General features: G+C 32.4%; 1 protein-coding gene across 1 annotated transcript in view; it reads right to left on the reverse strand.

The window, feature by feature from the left end:
- The window catches only part of LOC105143670 (uncharacterized), a 204,792-nt gene that overhangs the window by 133,988 nt on the left and 56,717 nt on the right, over window positions 1–14,087 (reverse strand). The window lies entirely within an intron of this gene.

Consider the following 14,087-nt stretch of genomic DNA (forward strand, 5'->3'; position numbering starts at 1 on the left):
GCACGTGAATATTAAAAAAAAAACGAAAAAATATTACAACAGTAAAAATTAAATAGTAAATGCAATAAAAGTTTCATTCTTTGAAAGGAATACAATGACAACGCATCTCCGTTATCTTGCTCTACGTCATAAGAGTGAATGCAGGGGAACTATTCTATATCTCCGTAATGTCCCACCACTATCCACTTTGAATCGTTTTCATGGAATAGTCTATATCTTGGTATAAATCCCCTTTCATATTTCGCCGCTTTCATTGCCGGCATCGTACGAATCTGTTCCACTTTTCGGTCTATGTTCGTTCGCAACACTTTCCCAGGCATTAAAGCGTGAAGAACGCGGCAGCAAAGGGAGTGCTCTATATGTTCCTATTCCTCCTGCCCGATTTATATCGACCATGCCGCAGTGACGTGAGTGATAATAGGAACTTTAGACGGAGCTCTACGGCGCGAACGTGGTCATCATGCTTATATCCTCGCCGATGCTCGCAATTGCATTCGTTTCGTGCCGCACCGGGTAGCTGCACTCGTTACACGCTGTAGACACGTAGTTTACTCGACGTATCTTATTGCCACTCCAGCTTGCGTATCCGCATCACGGGGGTGGATGTTTGTTTAATGTCCATCTTAGCGGACTGCTTCGTTCGTCTCGTGACCGCTCTTTAACAACAAAATCCGAGTATTCTGTCTTCTTAATCCTAGGACAGGAGCATGGAATTTCGCAGAAGTAGAAAGTGTGGTTTTTAACTTTGTAAAATTGGTTCTTCTTAGTAGAGAACTTGCCTATAGTTTGCAAGAACAGTTTCTTACATGAAACACAGTACATATATAACACGCGCGAGAAAATAATTTTTAACAAATTCTTAACATCGAAACGAAAATGCTGGGATCTTTTCCGTTTTGCTGCAAAGAAAATATGAAAAAAGAAATAAAATTGAATAAGTGAGTAAAATTATTCTTATTCATTAATTTTCATTCGAAATTGGAAAGCAATATTACATCAAATATTTTCATTTTTCAATTTGGAAAAGAAATAAATGCAACAATAAAAATTTGCTTACAATTTAGAGAATTGAAAATTTTCTGGAAGAGAAAAGAAATCTATGTTCTAATAATTTAAAAATGAACTAAATAAAAATAACATGGAATAAGTTGTATATGTTAAAGCAGGAAATACTTGTAGAGTTAGTTATATTAGGCCAGAAGTATTATGTATTCTGTATTATATATTAAAATGCAATGATGTTTCATAGCTATGAAAATTTAACTATATTCCAAAAGCGCATTTTGTTCAGCGACGTAACTTTTTTTAACGCAAATTCTCACAAGTTAACTAAACTTTGAAGAGAAAAGAAAATTAAAATATTTGACTATACTTCTGCTGCTAGAGATATATGTTTAACAGACGCTCATCATCTTGAATGTTTTTTTAATGTAATCTTATTAGTGGCTCATTTTCTTAAGGATTTTGTTTGTAACTTCACTGCATTTGTAAGTATATGTGTGATCATTTTCCGTGATAAAATTAAAATTTATATTTTCATTACAGACTTGCGATTATTTAAGGAATTAATTATAAAGATAACAAGTAAAAAATTAAGATACATTTATTGCAAATTATTGTTCTCTAAGACGAAATTTTAATTATTATTTCTTTGTGCGGTTTTATTTCTAAAAATCGATGTGTTTCTAACAATGTTAAATTTGTTTCTCTAATTAACAAAATCGATTCACATTTACAATTGTAATTTATTATTGAAAAATAAATTACAATCTCTTTCTCTAAAATACAAATTTTCATTTTTTAATATACCGGGATAACAAGTTGACATTATTTCTTGTCATCTTGACATCAACATACACGGTAATAAATATCATTTTGATATCAAAGTAATGACAAATAATGTCATTGCTCGCAATAATTACATCAAAGAAGTAAACGTACCACTCTATTAAATAAGTTTTCAAGCCATTTATCATATATTACAATATAATTTTATCGCATTTCGTACGTCTTTTATCTGGCAGGCTATTTTTCTGTCTAATTTAATTCTCGACACCTTTCAATACTGTTCTCTTTCCTATTTCAACTTTACTTAATTTAACGCGTCATGAGAGAAAGATTACGGCAATTTCTGACGCTACGATTGCTTTTTGCACACGAACGACAGATACCTATTTCATCTTTGACAGAAGACGCGATTCGAGGGCTGAAAGCAGACAGGCATAGCAAAGATCCCCCATGAGCCTTTGTTTCACCCTGTTGGCTTGTTTGGCTCCGCAACAGGAAATTAACACCATGGTTCCGCTTTCTACATACCGCCGCCCGTATTGTTATCCCCGAAAGGTAATCTGGGATTCGTCACGGTCGTGCGTACTTTGATATTAGATGGGTACCCACATGATGCGCGTCACGCCACTAGAAGTCTGCGGCGCGTGTCACGAGTCACGATTTATGTTTTCAACCTGGTACTTATCACGCCGGCGACTTGAAGGTAATTGCCTACGTCGTTATGAATGCATAAAATGTTTGAACGCGACATACGTGCTAAACCGCTCGCGCAATATTTCATCCACGCAACTTACAAACATCACGTGCGATGCAAACGACAACGTATCTGCGTAAGAATAATGCTATTTCTTTAATTATTAATATTCATGGATACAAACGATGTTACGATATTAGATGGAACCCTGTCGTATGTGCGTAAAAAATGTGTGTTTAAAACCCATTCTACAATTGGATAGTTATAAGTGATCGTAAGTTGTAAGAATTGATCAATCATAGTCAAATATTCTCTTCATATGTTAGACTGTAATCAATGAATCCTTATCCATACATCACACAAAAGCTTGCAGCCACATTATTGCAACGTTTGCAATGCTACTGAAATATTATTGGAATGTTGCTGGACAATAATTGCTGGAATGATCTGTGCTGCATAGGTCCAACTACAGCCACTTACAACTACGCTTGTGCTTATAATTGTAGAATGAGCACAACACTTTCAACCTCGATCGCAACAGTTTTGTTGAAACGTTCAAGCCTGGCGATGTTGAAGGTTGCACCCATAGAGTGTGGTTTATTAATTAAACGTTCGTTTTGTAGATCCGTGCGAACATTATTTTGCGCTCAACACGCTTTCTTCTGCGGTAATAACCGGCCAGCCGGTCTTGCCAGCCGAGTTCGCGCGTCGCACAAAAAGAATGCACCACGCCGTGCCGCTGCCAGTAAAAAAAGATGATCGCTGTAGCTCGTTACGTTGCACCTACCCGTAGCGTCGGGTGCTGCGTGAGCCAATCAGATAACCGTTAACAGCGCCGAAAAAGATCGTTCGGGGGAATTAATCGTGTCGTTCATATCTCGTTTAGCTTCTCCTCAGAGAAATTACCGCAGTTGGCACCGTATCGATCCATCATCCCGAATATCGGTGCACGAGTCTCTCAGCCGCCCGTAACGTCGACCTTAACGTTCTCTTAATCGCCGGAACGATATTTTGCGCTGTGCGTGTAACATGAGTATAAGATGAACGAAGGTTTTTCAGTGGGATATTTTGTACAAGGTAACCGTATCGTATATGACTTATCAGCTTTGTGATTTTTTTCTAAGTTTTTACCGAGTCTAAAATTAAAAAATTGATGGTTATATTCAAAAGAGAAAATATTTTTAAACATAAAAAAATATAAAAATATAATTTTCAAATATTTACATGGGTGCAGTGAAGATTTCAAGAAAAAGTATAAAACATTTAGGTCATATTGGATATCCATAATATGACCTAAATAACAATGGATCACTTCATTTTCCATTTTTCTAACTTTCTTTTTAACAAGAAATATTTAAAAAATGAAAAATGAAGTAATCTACAATGTTACTTTCATAAGATTATAAATCTATTAATCTGTTGACATGTTTATTTTAATATGTAAGAACTATTTTCCAAACAATTAACTTATCTACTTATCTATTTATTTCCACAATGTTTAGCAGGTAAATTAGAATCCACGATTTGGAATAACAAAAATACGTCATAATCGATGTGTGTACACTTGTATGCCTATAGGTTGATTATATTGATTCTACATTACAATTTCCTCTCTTTAGTTGTAAACAAACGTTATGAAAATGTAAATTCAATACAATGTTATAAAGTATAAATATAGAGTTACAATAAAATGAACTACGGAAATTAACCGTCTCTTGATAATTGAAAAAAGCAATTACTTATCTACAAATATTGTATCGCCATGACGTGCGTTTTACTTTAATAACAATAACAGAACGAACAAACTGAGCAATATAAACTGATGCAATAATGTCAAACAACCTGCATTACTTATTAGTCTTACTATCTGCTGAATTCACCATGTAATTATCCACAAACAGCGAGTAGGGCATATTGGATACTAGGCCATAAAAAGTCAGGTTACCTTATATATACCTATATATGTATACATAAAAAAGGGGAAACTCACCCGTTGTCTTTGCTGGTTAAAAATAAAAACGCTCTCGCGCCTCACTTATTATTAACGTAAAAAATATAAATATAAAAAGGGGTTTACTTGTACTCGTCGTACGGTGCGATGCCGATAAGTTTATGCTGCTTAGCGGTTTACTTGGCGTAAGCGTATATAAAAGAAAGGCCTTTCTTTTTTATTTGCAAAAAATATAAAATATAAAGTATACTAAGGAAGAAAAACTAGTCCTTTATATTTGCTTACGCTAAAGAAAATTATTAATTTAGCCATAAAATAAAATATTACGATGTACTATTATATTTAGATATTAATGTAATAAGTATAAGATTAAAAAAGTATGCAAACTAGGTGATGGAAAAGTGACAATTTCAGAAACTTTATAATTTTTATACACTGTAGCATTATAGTAAAGCGAAACTTCGAACTTAAGTAATAAAAAATAACTGATACATTAAACTCAAATGACAAAGATAAAGACAAAAGATAATCATAATTTAATTTTATACGACATAATAACATTTCCTTTTTCATTATTATTACAGCATTATTAATTTTGCGTTTTGTTATACAAAAAAATATGTTAATCGTACTTCCTATTAATATATGCTGATACGCGTGGAGAATGCCGGCTGGAAGCAACCATCCTGATAACCCCTCGGATATTCCACAGCACATACGACATGATCTCTGCTCATTCGTATTACATATATATAATATACATATATGTATACTTATATATACACTTATACAAGCTTACAATGTAAAAACCGTCCCATCAGCCGTACGCATGAAATTTTCCGTGCCTTCTGAGCATAGAACCGGCCTGTACGCGATTACACGACTCACACGGCCGGGACGAATGCTTCTTTGTGTTTGCTGTGAGCACTGTCATTTCGTCACGTGACGTAATAAGCGCCGACAAGCCGACACGACGCATTTTGTCGAGATTCGTAAGGAGATACCGCGACGACGGGGGCTCGGCTTCGCACCAGGTCCTGTTCCCTCGCGAGAAACCGGGACCGCGGGAGCGGGTAATCGTTTACCTGCGGACAGACGAGGGTTTACCTCGAGTGAGAAGTCGCGATCCGTCCGGCCGCACTGCGAAGAACGTCCGAGAAAGCGCTTTATGGGAAATATACGGTCCCGATGTTAAGTGGCCCACGAGTCGTAAAATTACAAGGTGCGCGCCGGCACACCGGACGCCCCCGTCGTAATTTCACGGGTCGTGGATTTGCACACCGATAACGCGCGCTCATAAGGCCCAGCCGACAACGGCGGATGATTTTTCCTAATGAAGCATCGAGACATCAAATTTTTATGTTAACTGGACGATCTGAAGAAAAAAAACCCGCCCTCCGTGTGAATCCGACATAAAAATTGTGCTCATCGTCTCCTGCAAGAATTCCTTTTCGCGCCGGGAATTCATGATTCGTCCTTCGAAATCGGTCATGGTCTTTGCGGCGAACGGAACTGCGCAAAGGCATCGTCGCGATTGCTTATTTCCGGCTAAGCCGCCGACTGGAAGCAAAAGCGGAAGAAATACGTGTGTGTGTATGCAAGAACGTGTGTACATGACGTTTGCCTCGATTGCACGTTTTTGGTCGTTAGAAAATGAATTCTGCTCCCATCTCGTTACTTTTGACTCAGAAGTTAAAGAAATAGATTTTTTTCTATAAAAAAAAAGAATTGGACATCGCATGCGGTTATACTGCGGTCCGCTGCTGCATCTCACGCTTTTACAATATTTCAAGATAAATACACGACAGAGTTTTATTTCTTAGTACATTTTTATTTCAATTTTTTTAAGTATATTACATTAAAAATCATTTTTTAGTGTTAAAATATTTTTTATAAATATTAAAATTATATTCAGTCTACTCCGTATTATTTTAAGTTATGCGAATGATTTGTTTTGTCATAGTTGTGTCAAAGAAATGATTTTCCACAGAGTTGGCATAGATAGAATTTATATACCTACATTTACAATTGCATGTGCAAAAAATGGCAGAATAAAGATCCAATCAAGGGTGGTACAACTGTAGTTTTGCAGTTCGCTTCGTTATGTCAGTGGAAAATCGTTCCTATTCGATAAAATTGCATTGTTATTGATTACATTTTCGATGTTTTTGTCTGGCATTTGAAAAAGTATCTCGGTGTATTATTTTTACCGTCCACAGATTAAACCGCAGTAACAGTTGAATGCGTTATTTACGGAAATATTTTTTTATTTCAAAGATTAATTTTGATTTTATAAAATATTAGAATTTAAATAAAACTTTAACTTTCTATTTCTATTGTCTTATTGTTTAGAATAGATTATATATTACCTCAATTCATAGATTTATATTAATAGTGAAATATAAATTGTTATAATATTTCTTTGCGGAATTGAGTAATACAAATAGAACGCATTTCTATAACGAAAGAAAGAGAAAAGAAGAAAAAGAGAGAGAAAGAGAGAGAGAGACAACTCTTCATATATACATTGTTATTTTTTAATGGTTAATCGAAATTTCTCGGTGAAACTATTGTACTGCTGCGTAGATATTAAGTTTAACAGTTTCCAAATAACGTCGACGCGTACTTCTATGTAAAAGTCCATAGAAAGAAAAGTATTGCATAACACGAACTTCAGGTATCAAAGGTAAAGAACATAAAAGCCCTCTTCTCGTCGAGATAAAGATTGGCACTCGCGATTGATACACGCATGCTTGATTTTCACTTGTTCTTTGAAGAGACCTGTCTGGGTGACCTCTTTGTCATGAATGAATCATACCTGAGACTGTCGGAAAATTGTCCAAGTTCTCTTCGAAATTTTCGGACTGACAGAACGACGTCGAGATTTCATTGCGTGAGAAAGAGTAGCGGAACAGTACGACGTAGGCGACTTGTTGAGAGTCGTCGTCGAGGAGACCTCGAACATTTTCCATTCCGGTTCCTAGGAAGTGAACCGCCCACCGTATATAATTCATGAAAATACTTGACCCGGGTATTGCGGCAACGGATCACCGCGGACGAGAAAATTGTTTTGTCTCTACAGGGAGAACACGGTTAACGTTCGTCGGATGGAGAACTTCAACCCTATATCCGCGCACATGGGGATCGAGTTCGCGGATACGTCCGATCCATTATCCAATGGTACCCCGCATCCGTAGAGCCTCCAACGATCGATCTTACTATCTGTTATCTGGGTAGGCTAACAAGAAGTTCCTATCGGAATTATAACCACGAGATGAAATGGTGCGAGTCATGCGAAATAATGAAATAAAGCCGATGGGTTGTTTAATTCAAAACAACTCATCTTTTACATACAGATATTTCAACAGATATTTGCGACGAATTATTTCAGCGGTTATTAACTAAATTTGGGGACAATTCTCGGTATTGTAAAGATTTCTCTTAAATAGAATTATTTTTAGATAATACAAATGTAAAAATATTATTATATGAGAATATTAATATGTTTGTAATTTGCATACTGTCTGCAAGGATTTCTGCAGTAATATCGCTTCAGAATAAACCGACAATTTGATTTGATTTGCAAAATAAAATATTATAAATTGCTATATGCTTTCCTCATTTTATATAATGTATGATATCTCATTAAATGTAACAACTACTTTATAAAATTTTACTTTATAAAATTAAGAACCACAATATGGCACAGTTATTGATATATTTAAATATGTATATAGCTACTATATATTAATTGTACACGATAATGATATTAAAAAAGGGCATATAAGAATTAGATTTAAAATCTTTATAACGTAAAAATTAAATATATATAAAATTATATATAAAATTACATAATAAACTTTATAACTTACAATAATATTTTCCGATGTAGAATAAATTAATATTAAGACATTACACATGTTTCGGTCTTTGTATTAGACTCTCTTCAGACGTACAAAAATATTGTATAAATCTTTGCGAATTTTTATACATTTTTGTACATCTGAAGAGGGCCTAATACAAAGGTCGAAATATATGTAATGTCTTAATATTGATTTATTCTACATCAGAAAATATTATTGTAAGTTATAAAGTTTATCATGTAATTTTATATATTTAATTTTTACGTTATAAAGATTTTAAATCTAACTCTTATATGTCCTTTCATAATATCATTATCGTGTGTTATTAACAAGAGTTCTTTATATTGATTGTTTTTAATATTAATTGTAATAGTTTTTGTATGTGATAAATAAAATATTATACATACATACGATATAGAGTTAATATCATTATAGTAGACATATAAATATATAAAAACAATATTAATAATATAACATTTTATAAAACTATATGAAATTCAAAGATGTTTTTGAAATTTAAATTTTTACAAAAGTTATACAATATCAGTTGCATAAATTTATAGAATTATAGTCATATTTCCTTACACAAACACAAATATATAGTCTAAACTGGTTCAACTATTATCGAAGAGCAAGTTTAAGCAAGCGATCACGTGCGGTCACGTGGACCAGATAGTGGTTCACGAATCATTGAACATGGAGCCATTGAGCAAGCTACGAGAAACTGATGTATAATCTATGATATTACTCCAACTCAGATGTGTCGATTGCCAGCGGCCATCATCCTTAAAGGAACTAAATGTGCCCGTGACGATTGTTGAATCTTATAACATAAAAATTTCAGAATATAAGAACACGTAATTTAATTTACGCTCAAAATGTTATATAAAAAAGGAAATCTATAATTACATATTTTTATCGTATTCTTTCCATTCTCATTATTATCTATATAAAATAATATCTTTAAAATTTGCGAATTAACTTGAAAAGAATTAGCTATAAAAACGTATTTAATAAAATGATTTATTAGCGATATACCTATATTAATTTTGCTTGCGTATTATTTTTTATTTGCAACTGCCTCATCTTTCACTCTATTTACTTCTTGTTATATTACATGTTGCTCAATAAAGTCGCTCTCTTACTTCAAAAGTGACATAAACTAAAAAATGTGATTTTGAATTATTATCATGAGTTAAATAAACGTTACTCTGTCATCAAAAAAATGAATTAACTTATCTTCATATAAAAAAAATCATCAAAATCGTTACAACTCAAAAAGAGTGATTTTTTTTTATGGATTGTGAAACAAAAATAACAAAAATGACATTTGATCATATTATATTATATAAGAGTATATTATTTTTTAATTAGTCAATACTTTTCTGTCAAATTGAAATACATAATTCTTTCTTTTTTTTGAGAAACTTAATTTTTTGAGTTATGTGCTTTTGAAGTAAAAGAATAAAATTATTATATATAAAGTATATATATGTTTTTTTTTCATCATTTCTTTTAAAAACTCATACATCATACTAATCAACAATGTTCATGGAAGAGTTGGGAGCATAAGTCTAAATGTATAATTAGAAAGTATAATAATAATAAATTTCGCGATGATATCATTCGCAAAGGCTTATCTCATCTGATAATGAAGCTGTAACAAGGCGAATAGAAGTTCAAGAACAAGGTTTTCAAAATATTTCATATTTTTTATTACTTCTTATTGTTGTATATTTTACTATTATATTTTTATTTTATAACTCATTATTATGTAATTTCTATATTAACAATAAATATATTTGGTAAATGTATTTATATTATTTACTAAATATAATTTATTCATTATATTTAGTAATATAATTTAGTATAATAGAATATTTATTATTTTATAAAAATATTTATGTTTTTATTTATTAATATTCATATAACTGCAAACGATGCAGTCTCTTGCGGCGAACTTTTACAGGATCGGAGCGTATTTCATATCGCGTTGGTCGAAATGACAGTTTTTGAACAATGTTACGTTTTTATATAGGACAAAGCATGATATATTTACAATGACCATTCTATTTTCATGGAAATCAGGTCGTGCAATCCTTCATCATAAGTCGGAAAGTTTTAATTACAGTACGGATAATGATGACAAACGATGCGTAATACGTATGCGATATCGGTGTCACTGCAAGGAGAGAATATGTTCACAGTCAGCCATTTGCGTGTCTGCTCAGGACAAGACGCATTGATGGTTGATTGATACCCCACCTAATTCAATATTTATCGAATTGATGCTCTGATTGACATCGGACTTTTGAAAATTTATAGTGTGAAGCGGATAAAATTCTCTATTTTTACGCAACACGCGTGGACAATAATGGACGTGAAATAATAATGTCAGCGTATGATGAAATTAGTTCTACTGACGATGAATCAAAAATACTTTCGACAATTCATTTTGCCAAGATAATTTCGTCAATTTTAATAGAAAATAAAAATGTTTATAAAATTATAAGAGCTTATAAAATATATAATGATAAGATAGAATCGTTTTAAGAAAAAGTCTATGTACAAAAAAGTCTAAATATATAACGCATTGAAAAGCATTTATAATTTCGCGAGGACATCATCATTCCCAAGAGCTTAATTCATTTAATAATCATTAATGAAGCTGTTAAGTAAAGAATAATTTAAGAAAAAGCTTCCAAAGTATAAAGAAAATATTCAATTTAATTTATGTATAACTTATACGTCTAACAAGATATTTTTCATTATGTTAAACTTTTTAGATCTCTAAAGAATAAAATAAAAAATAATGAGTTAAGTTGATAATGAATTAATTCGATAAACTACACAGTCGGGATTTAAGGGAATCCGACGGGAATCGTAGAAACAAGAGCATACACGCGCGTGTAAATGAGAGAAAGAGGGAATGGCAGGTTTCTTTTCACGATGTTCGTGATAGCTTGTACTCGCGGGCAGTGATTAGGAGCGATGCGTGAAACGTTCGTAACGTTAATGAAAGAAGAGATCGCCAGTACGTGACGTGCCATTCCCACTCGCGGTCAGATCAAGCGGAGAATTTTATCCTCTGTAGCGATTGTTCTCGCCCGATCCGACGTGACGGCGTTTATTGGATCGATACATGGTCTCTCTTCTTCTCGGCGTTAATAAAAAGCATCGGCTGATATTACGGGCTGGATGGCGGACTGCGCGGGCTGTTGGCACCTCTTGATAGTATAAAAAATGGTATCCATGGCCAGCAATGCGGCTACGTGACATGAGTAATTACCAGCAGCCGCGTGAACATATACGCAGAGGATGCGATGATGCAATGCATCTACATATTGGTACGAAAAACGTTTCAAAGGCGATCGTTAAGCATCTTCTCTCCCTTATGTAACAGCATCGCATGAAATTCTATTCTTAAGTTTATAAATAAGAAATTCGATACATGATCTTATTATTTCAATGGGCGTGTGATTGCTATTTGAAAGAAGTTTTTGAAAATTAAATTGATAGTTTAAATTTATTAATTAAAGCTCTTTAAAAAAATTAATTTTATACACTTAATTGTAGTTTAATTTATCTAAGCATTTATATAAATGAACACGTAATTTGGAATGTGATTGCATAAAATAAATCTTGAATAAAACGTACTACCTTTGTTATAAGAAAATATTTACAATTCGATTTAATTACAATTTACATACGACAAACATTTCGAGTGAAATACAGACGGCATATCTCTGATTCACTCACTGATTACTTTTAGATCGCTAACCGAACAAAATAATGAGAATATAACGACTATGATCTCAACGAGATAAGATTTCTTATCAGTTCAATGTTGAACTTATATGTTTTTCTTCGAAACTTTACGTAGCATATAGTCCGTTAGAGAAAACTTTTTTTTTATAAATGCTGAAATAAATGCATAAACGCGTTTTGTGTATGTATATCGGTCAATAATATGTATCAAATTACACAATAATTATAGATATACAATTGTAAAATCATTATTCGATGAAATATTCATCTGACAATTTCTCTGATAATTTTTAATAAAAATTTTATACCTTCCTACACACTCAATATAAATATCAGTTAAAAATTCATTTTTTATAGTATTTAAATTGAATCCCTCATAAAAAAAATACGTATCTTTTTATAAAACCATGAATTACAACGATTCGCAAATTAATAGGATTAAACATTTTATATTTCTTTGCGAATGAATTGAATTCATTTGTACTTTTTTCATGAAAATTAATGTATAATAGACTCCACCCTGAATCGCATATGAATCTATTGTTTCAATTTTATTATGCATTGTATCATTAACAAATATGTTCTCAATAGATTGCTCTATTAATAATATCCTATTATGCATTTTATAAATCTTTTATCTAAGATTCATCAATTATTAATCATCAAAGATTTAAATGCAATATACCTTGCAACAAATCAATACTTTTAATAAAGAAAAGAAATTATATGTAAGTATTAAAAAGAACAAGATTAATGATCTTTTGTTGAATTTAACCACTTCCCGGCAGTGTTTAACGTCGCGAATATAAATTTCAAATTCATTATTAGGGCTGAATTTTAAAAAAGATTTTATACTTTCTCAGCAGCTCTTAGAAATTGTCAGTGGTAAAGCGGAAACGCTTTTCGACGTCTACCTAGCTATTAAACGATCGTCATTGTCTACATAGGAAAATATTTGTAAGTTATATCTTTCGATGATAGGATAAGCTGTTTGTTAATTTTGTATGATTCGTTCGTTTTAGCCTACCACCGGTTCTGCATATGTAAAAGCTGTAGAGAGCTACTACCGTAGCTACTCACTTAGCTAATTCTTACGGTCTCACGTACCATAAGCTGACGCGGCTGAAAATGATGAGTCTGAGATTCGAGATTACACACGTACCAAGGAACACGTTTCGAGTTATGGCGTTGAATATGAAACGTTCCTTCGCGTTGAATTTATGAAAAGGAATTAATTTGCGCGATATGGTCGACAGAGTTGCGAAGATCAGAAAAAAGTCGCGACGACATTATTGATGCGAACGGAAGAAATAAAGTAAAAATAATAATTAATTGTTAAAGTGAAGATATTTCAACACAATGATGCTCATAAAGATTTTTGATGATTAATTATGTAACTATGCAATTATGCAACTGAAAAATATTAAATTAAAAATCTCGAAATACACATTTTATGCATGAATGTATTAGGTGTTGGAATTAATTCGTAGCGTTTTACAAGTGATGGGAAGTACTTTCATTAATGTATTTTTTAATGCTCATGTGAAATAAATAACATTCTTTCATTAAAAACGCTACGAATTAATTCCAACAACTAATAAGTATTATATATACATATATATGTATATTTATCTGTAGAAAAACACATAAAATAGATAAGATAGATAAAAAAAAATTATAGTAAAAAAATTATAGAATAAGTATTTATTTTGTTTACAATGTGAGTAAGACATGCCTATACACGTGTAAAAATTTTGAAATATTCCACAATTCCACAGAAATCATACGCGATGTCTCTTAAACTGTTGTTTTTTGGTAGTGGTATTTGATTCTGATTAAACATGCATTTATGTCAGAAAACTCTGATACTATTAATGACACGTGTAGTTTATCAATATTATCAATATTTATAATACGTTATCAGACCCCCAATGAGCAGCCTTAATATAACGAGGAAATGTTTGGAAATATGTAAGTTTCCAGGGAGATAATTATATCACGTGAAACAAAGATAATATTTTTA

The sequence above is a fragment of the Acromyrmex echinatior genome, chromosome 2, assembly GCF_024713525.1.
Source record: "Acromyrmex echinatior isolate Ae372 chromosome 2, ASM2471352v2, whole genome shotgun sequence".
In the NCBI taxonomy this organism is placed as follows: domain Eukaryota; kingdom Metazoa; phylum Arthropoda; class Insecta; order Hymenoptera; family Formicidae; genus Acromyrmex; species Acromyrmex echinatior.